This window comes from Nematolebias whitei, chromosome 4 (genome assembly GCF_014905685.2).
Source record: "Nematolebias whitei isolate Nwh7 chromosome 4, NemWhi1, whole genome shotgun sequence".
NCBI classification, from domain to species: Eukaryota; Metazoa; Chordata; class Actinopteri; order Cyprinodontiformes; family Rivulidae; genus Nematolebias; species Nematolebias whitei.
Genome location: NC_056501.1, coordinates 9464696 through 9479317, shown reverse-complemented (window position 1 = coordinate 9479317; position 14622 = coordinate 9464696).

Below are 14622 nucleotides of genomic sequence, written 5' to 3'. Positions count from 1 at the left end.
GATAGATAGATAGATAGATAGATAGATAGATAGATAGATAGATAGATAGATAGATAGATAGATAGATAGATAGATAGATAGATAGATAGATAGATAGATAGATAGATAGATAGATTATTTTTGCCAATTTAAAAAAACAAAAGATGAACTGCAGGCATATGATTATTTTATTGTGGAGAAATTGAGTATCCTACTTTGAAAAAAATAAAGTTAAAGTGAGTATAATTTACTCTGTAGTACTAGTATCCACATATTTGCAAATAAAATGACATGAAAACTGTTAAAACTAGTAATTTTGTTGTTGTTGTGGGTGTAACATCCTATAAAATTCAGTTTTGTGTTAGTTTTAGTTAAAGATTGAAAGAGCTGCTGTGGAGGGACCTACGAGCCACATGTGGCTCCAGAGCCGCAGGTTGCAGACCCCTAGTCAGACCGGTGCAACTTCCTCATAGAGGGAGTTGAGCTGCAAGGAGAAGCTCTTTGTTTACCGGTCGGTCTACATTCCTACCCTCACGTACGGTCACAGACTCCTTGGAGTAACCAAAAGAACGAGACCGAAGGCGACTGAACCGAGTTCTCTGCAGAGAGAACTGCAAGTGAACTCTGTTGCTCCGTTAAGGATCCTCCCGCCTCCCTTTGGTGTTCTGGACATCTCCAACTGGGAGTAACCTGGGGAAGACCCAGGACTTGCTAAAGAGACTATGTCTCTCGTCTGATCTGGGAACTCCATGGGATCACAGCTAACCAAAAAGTTCGTTTTGCTAACCCAAATGTTTGAAAACCTGCCCTAATAATAATAAAGGGAACATCTGCTTAGTATGGAAGCCTGTTTCTGCCAATGAAAATAAATAAAACGCCCAATGGTACGTCATAATTTCAACTTTCAAAGTCAACATTTTGAAAGAAACGGGCTTCCATAGATTTTAATTAATAAACAAAGTGAAAATATTTCAGGTGCTGAAGGTGAAGATGTGCCTTATATTGGGAGGTAAATTAAAATGGCTGTCTTAAACATTTAAGCAGCTGCTTTACCAAAAACAACACTCTCTCCCTGTGATCTGCAAAAACGGATGTGGATTTAAACACATTTAAAATTAAAATTAAATGCTAAGACTAAATTTGCCTGGTTTCCAGCCTCCGAGTGGTGTTTGGTGCGTGTGCATGTCGGCTTCAGTCCACCTACAGATGGCCGAGCTCTCGCTCGTCTGTCACACTGATTGGCTGCTTCGCTGCTGCTGCTGGAAGCTTCACATCTGACAGACTTTTCACACGACAACACAAACGCACAACACGAAGGCACGAGGAGCAGGAGAGCTGCTGTACAGATCAGTGCAGGAAACCAGGAGCAAAACAAAAATCCCAACAACATCAGCTGACGATCGCTCCTAAAAACTCCTCCTTAAGTCGGTTAAATTTATGCAGATCTTTATTTAGTTTAGTTTTATTTTAAGATCACTAAATTACAACAAATGAGCGCACGAGGCACTTCACCATCTATAAATCCTTTATCTATAAAGCACAACAATCTATGCCAATTCAACTCCCGTACAATGAAACAAACAACCCTTGAAATAAACAAATATATAAGCTTGTAGAAGTAGAAATGAAATTACCAAAACCCCACCAAAAAAAACAAAAAAACTATTCAAATAGCTCCAATTAAGTACAGATCAGTTTTATTATATGGGGTGCCGTTTGTAAAGTTACACAGTCAAAAATTAACAGTAATATTTTGGTTTATGCCTTTCATAAGAAAAAAAAATTCAAAGTCATATGTTCACCATGTTGTTCATACATTTATAAATGTCATAGTTCCAAACTAAATATTTAATTTACAAGCTAAATATTTAGTTTACAAACTAAATACTTAACTTGCAATTTAAATATTTTTAGTTAGTAAACTAAATATTTTCACCATGTTATTCATAATTTATAAATGTCATAGTTCCAAACTAAATATTTAATTTACAAGCTAAATATTTAGTTTACAAACTAAATACTTAATTTGCAAGATAAATATTTAGCTAGTAAACTAAATATTTAGGTGTACATTTAATATTTAATTACCAAGCTAAATATTTATTGTCCAAGCTAAATATTTAATTTACAAGCTAAATATTTAGTTTACAAACTAAATGCTTAATTTGCAAGATAAATATTTAGTTAGTAAACTAAATAATTAGGTGTAAATTAAATATTTAATTACCAAGCTAAATATTTATTGTCCAATCTAAATATTTAATTTCCAAAGTAAACATTTCATTCCTAAACTAAATATTTAATTTGCTAACTCAATATTTAGCTCAGACCTAAATATTTAACTTGCAAGTTACATTTTTAGTTAGTAAACTAAATATTTAGGTGTAAATTAAATATTTAATTACCAAGCTAAATATTTATTTAGCTTGCAAGTATAAAAGGATAAAAACATTATTTTCTAAACTGTTCAGAAAATCCACTGACTGCTTCAGACTTTGATTTAAAAAAAATTAAAGAAACCATCTGAAGGCATAATAATAATAATAATAATAATAATAATAATAATAATAATAATGAGAAGAAATAAAAATAATTCAGACCCTTGAGGTTTTTTGTTTCTATAAAATTCACTAAAGCCGTCTGATCCTCTGCAGGTTTCAGATAAAATAGCATTTTCCACCAAATCGTTATTTATTTAATAAAACTTAACCAGAATCTTAACAAACTGGTTCCAGAACCTCAGTGGTTTTCTGTAGGACTTCATCAGTCCCACGTGTTGTGGAGGAGTTTTAGCCCACTCTACTTTCCATCATTGAAAAGATAATTTATAAATGAAATTAATTCCACCCTCTGAGTGATCAGTCATTAGATAATGGAGGTGATGGTGGGAGGAAGTCAAGAGATAAAATATCTATAATTATAAAACATTTCAGAGTTATTGATTTTGTTTTCTGATGGGTGTTATTGTGTTTGTGACCACTGGAGGGCGCCATGCTGTTTCTGATGAACTTCTGCAGCTTCTCTCTCTGAACTTTAGTTTTCCTCCTGACTTCATTACAAACACACTCTAAATTTACAGAAAAGAGAAACATTAAATTGTTCAAGCTTTTATTCATAAAGAGCAAGAGAGGCACCAAAAATTACTATATAGTTATTTCCTGAAACTAAATTAGTTGAGTTTTTTTTATTTTTTTTATTTAAGAGCTGTTTAATTTGTCGTGAATGTTTTTATGAGCGTCTGAAATCTACATCTGATTCTTTGTGCTGTTCAACAACAAAACAGCAGATTTAAAACTCGCAAATAAAACAGAAACATTTGCTGCGTTTTCTCACAGTGAGTCCCAATCAGAAGCATCATTTCATCCTTCAGCAGCGTCACCTGAACAAAGATGTCACCCAAACCTCACGAGCTGGAAAGAGATCTTTAAAATCTGTTTGGACAGAATGTTTGTGATTAATGAATTTATTTCCAGACATAACGACTTGTTCTTAAAGAGAAGAATGTGACTTGTTGGGTTAATGGAGACAAACATCTGAACAACAAAACTTGGCTGTAACTCTGGTTTTTATTAGCTTTTTTAATTTGTTTGTTCAAAACTCAAGTTTATCATTTGAGTTATTAACGAGTTGCTGAGAATAAAAGTTCATTCATTCAGTTTCCACCAACATTGAACACTGTCGGAGGGTCTGGTGATGTTTTCAGCTGCCTGAACTTTTCAGCTTTCTTCTGTCCACCCAGCTTTAGTTGGACTTTGCACCACAAAGTGCTGCAGAGTCAACAATAAAACACGGCTCGTGCAGAACAATTTTATAGCATAATTAAATAAAACCGGGTAGTAAAATACATAAAATCAGACCAACTGATAAACCAAGTTAAAAGTAAATAAAAATAACTAAAAAAAAAGTTTACAGACAGGGAAGAGAGATTACAAAGTACCGTAATTATCGGACTATAAGGCGAACTTAAAATCCTTTAACTTTCTCAAAAATGGACGGTGAGCCTTATAATCCAGTGCGCCTCATGCTGACTGACCTCGAACTGATTTTATGCGCTTATTGTGAAGGAGTTGAATAAACTTTGACTTACCTGATCCCGTGCGCCTTATAGTCCTAAAAACACGGTAATGTAAAGACAGTCGATGGAGGCGCATCTCGGTTCAAGATTTAAAAACATGGTATGGTTTGTGAACCGTGGATGATCTCTAAAGCTGTCAGAAGCTTGTAGGTTCAATTACTGGTAAATTCAATTCAGTTTATTTAAATAGCACCAAGTCACTTCACAGCAGAGGTCGTCTCAGGGAACTGAACAGAAAGATTCATAGAGATTAAAACGTAAGTTAACAACGTAATTTATCTGAGGCGCAGACTGTTTTGAGTTTAACTCCATCGCAGAACTTTCATCTTGAGCATGAAGGCGACAGTGGAAAGGAAAAACTCCTTCATGAGGAAGAAACCTTTAGCAGAACCAGGCTCAGGACAAGTGGCCATCTGCTCCGACCGGCTGGGTTTGGGAGGAACAGGAAGGAAGAACAGATACACAATGGCAGGTCAAGAATCACAAGTTAAGATAGAAATAGTATCAAATGAAAACTATTCAGTTTTAGCAAATAATTCAAGGAAATTAGGTTAATTTGTCCTCCAGTAGTCTAAATCTATGGCAGCATAACAAGCCAACCCTAACTATAGGATTTATCAAAAAGGAAAGTCTTAAAACTGGACAATGTGTCGGCCTCACAGACAGAAACTGGAAGTTGGTTCCACAAGAGAGGAGCCTGAAAACTGAAATATCGTCCTCCCATTCCGTTTTTGGAAACTCTAGGAACTGCGAGTAAACCTGCAAGTTTAAGAACGAAGTGCTCTGTTAGGAAAATATTCAACAATAAGAGCTGTAATATAAGATGGAGCTAGGTTGTTGAGGGATTTGTAGGTTAGAAGTAAGATTTTGAATTCTGTTCTGAGTGTGACACCGTTGGGTAAAGCGTAAAACCAACATACGACCAGCAAAACATAAAAAAAAAAATAATAATAATCAGTTTCAATAAAAACTCGTTTGTCTAAAAATAATTTCCGCAGCTTTTCGACAGAACGAAACACAAACGTGTTTCTCTTCAGACTGCAGCTTCTCCTGCTGCAGCTGTTCAACCTCCCGTGCTCCTGCACTTCATCTGTGTTTCGGTCTGCTCAGTCAGACTCCACCGTACATCTGCCGGTGTTTTCGCCCCCCCTCCCTCCTGTAAAGGCGGCAGCTCGGCGCTGAGTTATGACATTTCTGGCATAGCTGTGCTGCAGGTGAAAACACGCCACTGTGAAATGCAGTTTAGCTAATGGTTCACCTCCTGCAGCAATTTGTCCTCCACAACAGCACATAAATTACCGTTTAGGAGATGACTGTAGGCCCGAGGCACCTCCAATGTTGAGTGACAGCCTGGGCGAGGATGGCAGCGGTTTTCAAACCGATGTCTGAAGACCCCTCCAGGGGGTCCCTGCAGGAGTCCTGGGAGTCCCCGTGAACATTTCAGCTTTGATTTACAAGAATTTACCCAATTACAGGCCGATGAGTCTTTAAGCTTCACTCACAAATCTGTCAGGAGTCTGTCTGATCACGCCTGCGAGCTACAGGTGAGCCGCTCTGGTCGGAAGTTTCTTTACACTCGTGCGGACATAAAAGTTGGTTTCCAGTGGCTCCTTTGAACTGTGGCACCGTCAAAAGCCTTTTTTGTTAAAACTCCTGAGTCGGACACCGTCAGAGCTGTTAATTTGTCCAAGTTCAGAAAAGAGGAAACTGGTTGAGATGCTCAGAGAACCTGAAGTCCCGTACCTGCAAACACGGACCGAAAGACAAAATTCATCATGGACGGTAAAGCTGCGACAAATCAACAACTTTATCTTTCTGAAGTTAATAAGCTGTTAAACACGGTGGAGGACTCATCATGATTTGGGCTGGTCAGCTGGAAACTGTTTATAAAAAATATATAGTTAAAGCTCAACGTCATTAAAAACTACAGAAATTGCATTTAAATGCAGTGCGAGTGCTTATTGCTGAAGAACTTCTGAAAAACGGCTGAAATTAGCTAAAACATGCTGATTTGTAGCTGAAATGTAAGAACAAGCCTAAGTTGCAAGAAGAAAGCAGAAATAACAAATTTATTTGCTGAATTAGCACAAAAAATAGGAAATGAAAAACAAAAAAAATGCTGAAATTAGCAAGAAATAAGCTGAAAAGTAGCTGAAAAGTCAGAAAGAAGCTTAAACTACCAGAAGGAAGTAAGGAGCTGAAATGAGCTAAAATGTGGAATTGGCTGAAAAAACTAAATTTGGCACAACTAAAAAAATGTAGCTGACATAGTAGAAAAGGCTGAAACTAGCAGAAAAAACGTTAAAAGGAGCACAAGCTGAAATTAACAGAAAGAAGTTACTTATGGCTGAAAGTAGCAGAAATGACAAAAAAACTTGAATTTATCAACAACAACAAAAAAGCTGAAATTAGTTAAAGATGCTTAAAAAAATTTAGCTATAAAGGTATAACAAGCTTAAATTACCAGACTAAAACAAAAAGAACACGTTTGCTGAAGGAAGCAGAGATGGGCACAAAAAGAAATTTGAAAAAGTCTGAAATTAGCAAAACACTGCTGAAAAGTAGCTAAAAAAGGCAGAAATAAGCTGAAGTCACAAAAAGGAAGTGGAGAGAGCACAGTTTTGCTGAATTATGCTGGAAAAAAGTTTAAATGAGTGCAAAAAATGTGGATTTAGCTGAAAAAGCTTAAATTGGCATAAAAACAGCTTTAGAGTATTAGCTAAAATAGTGGAAAAGCTGAAACGCAGAAATAAGCTGAAAGGAGCAAAACAAGCTAAAATTAGCAGAAAGAAGTTAAAAGAAGCACAAAGGTGTTGTAGTTAGCAGAAAGAATCTGAAAGGATTACAAAACAGCTGAAATTAACAAGAAAGTAGCTGAAAAGGCAGAAAGAAGCTTAAACTCCCAGAAGAAAGTAAGGAGATGAAATGAGCTAAAAATGTGGAATTAGCTGAAGAAGCTAAATTTAGCATAAAACGGCTAAAAAAAAGTATCTGAAATAACAGAGAAGGTTGAAACTAGAAGAAAAAAGCTGAAAGGATCACGACAAACTGAAATTAATTGAAAAAAGCTAATTATGGCTGAAAGTAAAAGAAATTACCAAGAAAAACTTGAATTTATCTGAAAAAATCTGAAATTAAGCTTAAAACAACCTAGCTGAAAAGGTATAACAAGCTTAATTTAGCAGACGAAAGCAGAAATAACACGCTTGCTGAAGGAAACAGAAATGAGCACAGAAAGTAGAAATTAGCTGAAAAAAACTGAAATTAGCAAAAAAAACAGCTGAAAAATAGCTAAAAAAAAAAAGCAGAAAGAAGCTGAAGTCACAATAAAGAAGTGGAGAGAGCACATTTTTGCTGAATTATGCTGAAATAAGTTGAAATGGGTGCAAAAAATGTGCATTTATCTGAAAAAGCTTAAGTTAGAAACAGCTATAGGGTATTAGCTGAAATAGTAGATAAACCTTAAACTTGCAGAAATAAGCTGAAAGGAGCATAACAAGCTAAAATGAGCAACAATAAGTTTTAAAAAAGCATAAAAATGTTGTAGTTAGCAGAAAGAATCTGAAAGGATTACAAAACAGCTGAAATTAGCTGCAAGTAGCTGAAATATGGTTTAAATTTTCACAAGGAAGCTGAAAAAAGCTGAAGCAGAACAAAATGTGAAAAGAGCAGTAAAAGGTTGTAAACAGATGTAAAGATTAGAAGGATGTAAAATGAGCTCAATTCAATTTCTATGAGGAAAAACAGTCAGAAAAGGCAAAATATTTCAACAAGCTAAAGCTGCAGCAAAACCAAAAGTCACAGCAGGATTGTCCTGAAAGAGCTGAACGCTTTGATTTGTTGAAATAGTTTGAAAACTGCGGGACGGGAATCGTGCTGAATAACGTACGGAAGACGAATGGATCGTAGTGTGAAAGCTTCATAAGCAATTACACAATAATTGCTCCTTAAAACATAAACCTGCAGGTTGTTCTCAGCGTTTGACACTTGCTGTCACTTCAGAATGGGCCAAAGTGGGTTCAGACTGACTTGACCTGTTTGATTTTAATCAAAAGTTTTAATTTCTTTTAGGTTTTATATCACGCGTTTCTCTTTCGGGCTTGTCTCCCAACATTTCCAATCGCATTCCAGTTAGAAAAACACACAGATTGTGCTTTAAAAGTTGGCTCTGTGCCAGAAAACCAATCAATTGGACCAACGCTGCCAAGAGGAGTGGTCAAATATCCACGGAGTTCTGCACGGAGCTGGTTTCTTGCTGCCAAAAGCATGTAAGAGGTGTAAATCACTCTGGGACGTTTCAACAAGTATTAGCTGTATCCTCTTCTTTTCTTGGACTACAAAGAGCAAGTTGTACTCGTTCTGCCTGAGGAAATAAAAGAACAATTTAAAGAAGTTACTGAGGCCCAGTGTTGGATGACACCTATGTCAACATGCAGCATAAATCAACTGTCTGGAGCTGGAAATGTGTTCTGGCAGTTTGTGTGATAAACTCATGACGGGTGCGTGAATCAGACACACAGAGCAGGAATACCTGCAGGAGCACAGACACGCAGATAAAATGTGTCCGAATCAGCTTCAGAAGCCAAATGTGAGCAGCTGCCATGTTTTCGATCGAATGTCTTGTTGTGTTCACGGTGGAACATCGTAAAGATAAAAAAAATTCAAACTGAAAACATTTGAATTTGTAGGAAAAATCTGTGAAATTTGGACCTGATGTCAGAAACATGTCTGCTGAAAAATGTTCCAGGTCTGTTTCCTCTGTGAAGACTCCCTTACACTTTGAACAAGTCTGTAAGCATCCAGGGCCTGAGGACATCAGGTTTTAGAGAATTTAGGGGAACTGAGAACATTGGAAGTTTTGGAGGGCCTGAAGTGATCAGGAGGTTTTGGAGGACCTGAAGTGATCAGGAGGTTTTGGAGGACCTGAGGAGACCAGTTGTTGGAGGTTTTGGAAGACCTGAGGAGACCAGTTGTTGGACGTTTTGGAGGACCTGAAGAGATCAAGTGTTGGAAGTTTTGGAGGACCTGAAGAGATCAAGAGGTTTTGGAGGACCTGAAGTGATCAGGAGGTTTTGGAGGACATGAAGTGATCAGGAGGTTTTGGAGGACCTATGGAGACCAGTTGTTGGAGGTTTTGGAGGGAATATGTTCCTACTCTGGTCTGATGGAGGATTCTAGCTGTTCAACAGTTCTGAATCTTCTTTGCTGGATGGGAGCAGATGTTCTGAAACCTTTATGTCACTGCATTGATGGAGCCTTTCCAGATGTGTAAACTGATCATGTCTGAGACACTAACAAGAGAGGCAGACTTTTAAAGTGAGATCTGATAACAAGCTGGATGGTCTCTCTTTAGTATGGAAGACATGGAGTGTGTGGTTTCCAAACAGAATCTCAGATTTGGATCCATCGAACCACAGAACAGTTCTCCACGTCACCTCAGTCCGTTCAGTCCATGCAGACATGTTCCAGTTTTTTTGTTTTTCTACACCGCCTTATAATCTAGCTGTTTTTTCCACTACTTTTTCCTTTTGACTGTCCTTTTGGTTGCTATTTTGTTTTGATTTGTAAATAAATAAATACATTTCTATGCCTTTTTTATTGTTGTCTATTTTTGCCGTCATTACCCACTGTTGGCATCACTCTTTGTTAATCAGGTCTCTCTTGTAAATGAGTCCCCAAAGCTCAGTGGGATTAACCTGTCTAAAGAAAGTTGAATGAAAGAATGAATTCATCAGATGACCTGTTGATACCAAAGTTCATGCTCATTAATCCAGGTATAAATCCAACAACGACCTGTTGATCTTTAACCTCATCGGTTATCAAATGTTCCTCCAGCTGTTTTTGATTCATACCACTTTTACAGATGTGCCGCTGTCATCTAAATCCAAAATTTCCTCAATTTTTGTTTTTATTTTATTAAACGGTACAAGTTCAAGATTTGACGTGTTCACTCTTTTACATTTTGAAACACGTGGGTTTACAAATGACCTCCTTCCGCTTTCGTTTGCATTTTTCTCAGCGCTCAGCTTTTTTTCAGGATCGGGCCTGTCGTGTGTAAACGACAGAGAAAAGAGGTTTGAAATCTAAAGAAGTTAAAGGATTAAATCTGACATAAATGTGTGTCTGACACCGGCATAAATAGCTGCCAGTGTCTTATATCTGTCAGCTGTTTTAGATCGACTCTGACTGACGACGTAAACGGTCAAACCAACATAAAATACTTTCGTATTAAAGACATAATCGCTGATTTAGCGGATGATTTTAACCTTGTTGTGCCGAAGCGTCGGAGTCCTCTCCGCTGTCATCACTTCTCCTCGGCTTCCTTCATGTTTTTACAGCCAAGAATAACAAGGTGCTCGTTGGTGTCAGAGAAAGAATCACCAAAGTCTCTCATCAGAGGCGAGGACCTGACAGGAAGCACCGCGGCGATGAGCTGAAATGAAGAGGAGGCGAAATCTGATGTGTCTATGAAGGAATGTCGTCCAACCAGAGAGGAGGTCAGGGGGCAGGAAATCAAACGAGCTCCTCCGCCGCCTCTCCTTTTGTTCAAGCACCGGTTTATTTTCCTCCTGTTGTTCAGAAAGTAAAGTTCTGCTCGAGCAGGCGGGTTTCTCCACATCGGCCTCGATTATAAAGTAACACCTAGTAGATTCATGTGAAGCACGCAGCAGGAGCTTACCGCGGCGCTGATGGACGATGTGTCTCAGCATGGCCTCAGCCGTCGCCTGCTCCTCCATGTAAATGGTCTCCACATCTCCATGCTGAAAACCAACGTTCCAGTTTGTAGCAGGTGTCGCCGCGGACATGTCCGCAGACGTCCGAGAGCCCAGAACAAAGTTGCAGACATGAACAGCCGAGCGAGGGTTGATTTTTTTTAGACCGCAGCTCGTCTCTTTTGTTTCACTGACGCGATTGAAACTTCTGTTTTTTGGAGAGTCTGAAGCAGAATGAAGGTGAGTTCCTGCAGTTGCTCTCAAGCAGAGAGCTCAGTTCAGGTTTCTGGATTCAGCTGCTAAATGGGAATGACAAACACCATAAATATGAGCACTCGTTTACCGTTTTGATTTTTTACAATGCACTTTGTTGTTGAGTAAAGAATGGGAAAGTTTAGGTTGTATTTGCACTTGTGAACCACCAACAGAGCAACTAGACCACCACAGTATTTAAATGTTGATTCTTCTTGTTCAAGACTCGAGTCTCAGGGTCAGCAGCTTGAGCAGAGGGGTTCAGACATCTTTATTCCCAGCTTCCTCTTCCAGCTCTTCTGGTTGGACTCCAAGGTGCTCCCAGGGCAGCTGAGAGTCTCTCCAGCGTGTCCCGAGTCTTTCCCAGGTTCTTCTTCCAGGTAGACATGCCCAGGTTCTCATGCTCCAACACGAATCTCTTGTGGTGGAGGTTCCGTGCCTGAATGGTCCTAGGAGCTCTACTGGTAGGGTCTCGCGAGATAGGCTGGTCCTGGGTGACAGTCCAGACGAAGAGCGGTACAGAATACAGAGCTCAGTTGGTTACAGAGGCCTGACCATGGAACCAGTCCTGGGGGCGGGGCTTGTTACCAGGTCTTTACCCACCGCCTGCAAGAGGGGCCATACTCCTGCAGGGAGGCAGCTGAAGATGGGGGGGGGGGGGTTCTCTACGCTCTGACCCTGGCTTACCAAAGCTGGAGATAAGAAATCTACAATAATTTTAAAGACCCACCCCCGACTGTCAAAAATTAAAAAAAAAAAAAAAAAACTCAAATGCTGGAATTTACTGTTTGTCTTCAAAACATGATTTGTCTTTTTGGAAGCGTTTTTATTTAAACATCTCGGGGTTTCTTCCGTGGATAAAAAGTGCAAACACAGCAGAAAAAAAAAACATTAGTGCCGTTAAAACCTCTAAATGTCTCTGTTTGAGTTCACCGGTTTAATTTATAACGTTAATAAAATAACAGCAGCAAAATGAACTCTCTGTTCGATCTGTCAGATCAGAGAAGCTTCTTCGTTCAAAACAAAACTATTTGAGACCAAATCAGCCAGAAGTGATGAAGAGTCTTTTTCCTCTTCGGTTATTCTTCTGTCACTCTTTCTCTCTGTTGTTCTGCATTTACCTGCAGAACGGGCTCTCAGGATGTCTCTTCCACGTTTCAGGTGTTGACAGGTTTCGTGAGGAGGGGGGCTGCTCAGGTGTGTGTGTCATGGTGATGGACACTCCCTTTGTCTGCAGGTGTGTGTGTTGCTGAGGAACATTCATGCATTTCTTTAAATTTTTGCAGCACTGAGTGTGTCTGTGTTTTCAGTGAGGTGTGTGTCCAGGTGATGCCCCCCTCCCCACCCCACCAATGCCCTTGGGCTCTTCCTGTAGCAGCGTATGTTTCCACCCCCCCAGGTGTGGAGGTCTTTACAGGTTTTAACTGGGACCATAACAGCTCCCCAGTGAAGACAATTAGCCACTAAACGCCTCCCTGCTCGCTGCTGTTTGTTTACCCTCCAGCCGGCCGCCATCTTGGCTCTTTGTGCTCCAACGTGTTCACCTGCAGCCGACAGGTATCCACACCGTCCTAGAGAAACACGTTTGTCACGTAATTATACGAAAACAGTGATACCATAAACAGACAGACGCTCGTGAACTATTTTAAAACTACATTTATGTTTTCTTTTTATGAATCGAAAACATTTGATGACAAAGCTCATGCTCAATCCAACAACGGTCAGTCAGATCATCTGGACAGTTTATTTTTTGTGGAAAGACGTTGAAGTCTGATGAAGCCCTCTGGATAGAGGGCGAATCGTCTTTCTACAAAAAAGAAACTGTCCAGATGACCTGACGGACCATTATTGGATTTTGTACCTGGATGATTGAGCATGAACTTTGATGTCTTGAACCACTTTGGCTGTGGCTGCCTGCCTGGAGGAGTCGACAGGACAGGACAACCCCAAGAAACCATCTTATCACCAGCAAAGGAGTGTACTGCTTAGTGGGGAAACAGTTTACTTGGGACTCCTCAGACTGATGAAGCCCTCCGGATAGAGGGCGAAACTTTTTTCCACAAAAAAATAAAAGGAACTGTCCAGATGACCTGACTGACCATTATTAGATTTGATGACAAAAGACAGAAATAGTTTTTTAACTCTGAATAAACACAGTTTTTAACAATCTGCAAAGATTATTCATTACCGGCCTGATGGTGAACACGCAGCGTCGACTGTGAGCGACGTTTGACCCTCTGCTTCCTGTTTGACTCTGGAAAGACACATGTTTTTAAATTTAGTAAATTAAAGATTAACTGCATCTGCAACCTTTTTTGATTAAATCCAATTTATTCAGTAAAGACGAGCCGATTAAAAAAAATATGATTTAAACAAGATATTTAAAACTAGAGTAAAACTGTTTAAGGCCTTTCTGTTTCATAAAGCAAATATTTTTTAATAGAAACTGAACCAACGCTTAAAACTTTGAACCTAAAATGTAGCAACAGTAAACTCTTTACTGAAAAAATTAAATTTATAGCAGACTTTTTAAAAAAAAAAAAGCATTTATTGTTCCGATTTAAACACTAGTTTTGATTGATTTGTTGTTAAAGACTGAAATCAGCCTCTTTACCCTGAGAAGAGTTTAATGTGAGTCAGGATGAGGAGTTCTGTGGTTCTGAGTGAGACGATGGACGGGGGTGGACCCGCCTCATTAACGTTCGTTAAACGTTTTGACTTCCCGTCTCTCTATTTCGTCATTACTTTCAGTCTCGTTGTCTTTGCCGTCTGCCGCTCTGCCTTGTTAAAACTCACCACAACGTTAAAGAAATGACGCTGCCGCCTGACTTCCTGACACATCTGCCCACCTCCAACTCTAACCAGGGGGGTTACAGCTACTTAGGAGGTAATCTATCGACCTGAATACCGCAGGTGTCCAACTAAAGTAGTCTACATCAGATAAGGATGGACCCCTCCTCCCCTTTCCCACCTCTAACAGTTCAGACTTCCTCCCAACCCCCCACCAAGAGCTGCAAACCAAGATTTATGACCAACATTGAGCTGTGAGTCAAGGAAATTACACGTTAGTCTCATCCTCCGCATCAGTCAAGACAGAATGACGGTAAAATGGGTGAAATTAAAACAACTCTCACTGTCTTGAAGTCAGCCATCTACTGAGAACAAGCCCAAACCATCGACTCTCCACCGCCGTGCTCAAAGCATTCGATCAGCTGCACCTGGCTGCTGGTGAGCAGGGAGGGTGGGCATTTCCACTTCTGTAATCTCTGGTTTTATGGGCTTTCATTTTGTAATCTAAAACCTTCAGAGGTTTAAAACGGCACCTGGCACATTTTCATTGTGTGAATGTTTATGAAGCATCCACACTCCTGTGATCCATTTAGTTTTCAAACTAATTCAGCAAATCATAAATCAAAACGTTCAGCTTTTGGTATTGGTGCAACTTTAGCTTTGTGAAATATTTAGCCTTTTCTGACACTTTTCTCCTCATAGGAAATGAATTGATCTCATTTTACATCCTTCAGATCTTTACATCTGTTTACAACCTTTTACTGCTCCTTTCACATTTTGTTCTGCTTCAGCTTCTGTCAGCTTCCTTGTGCA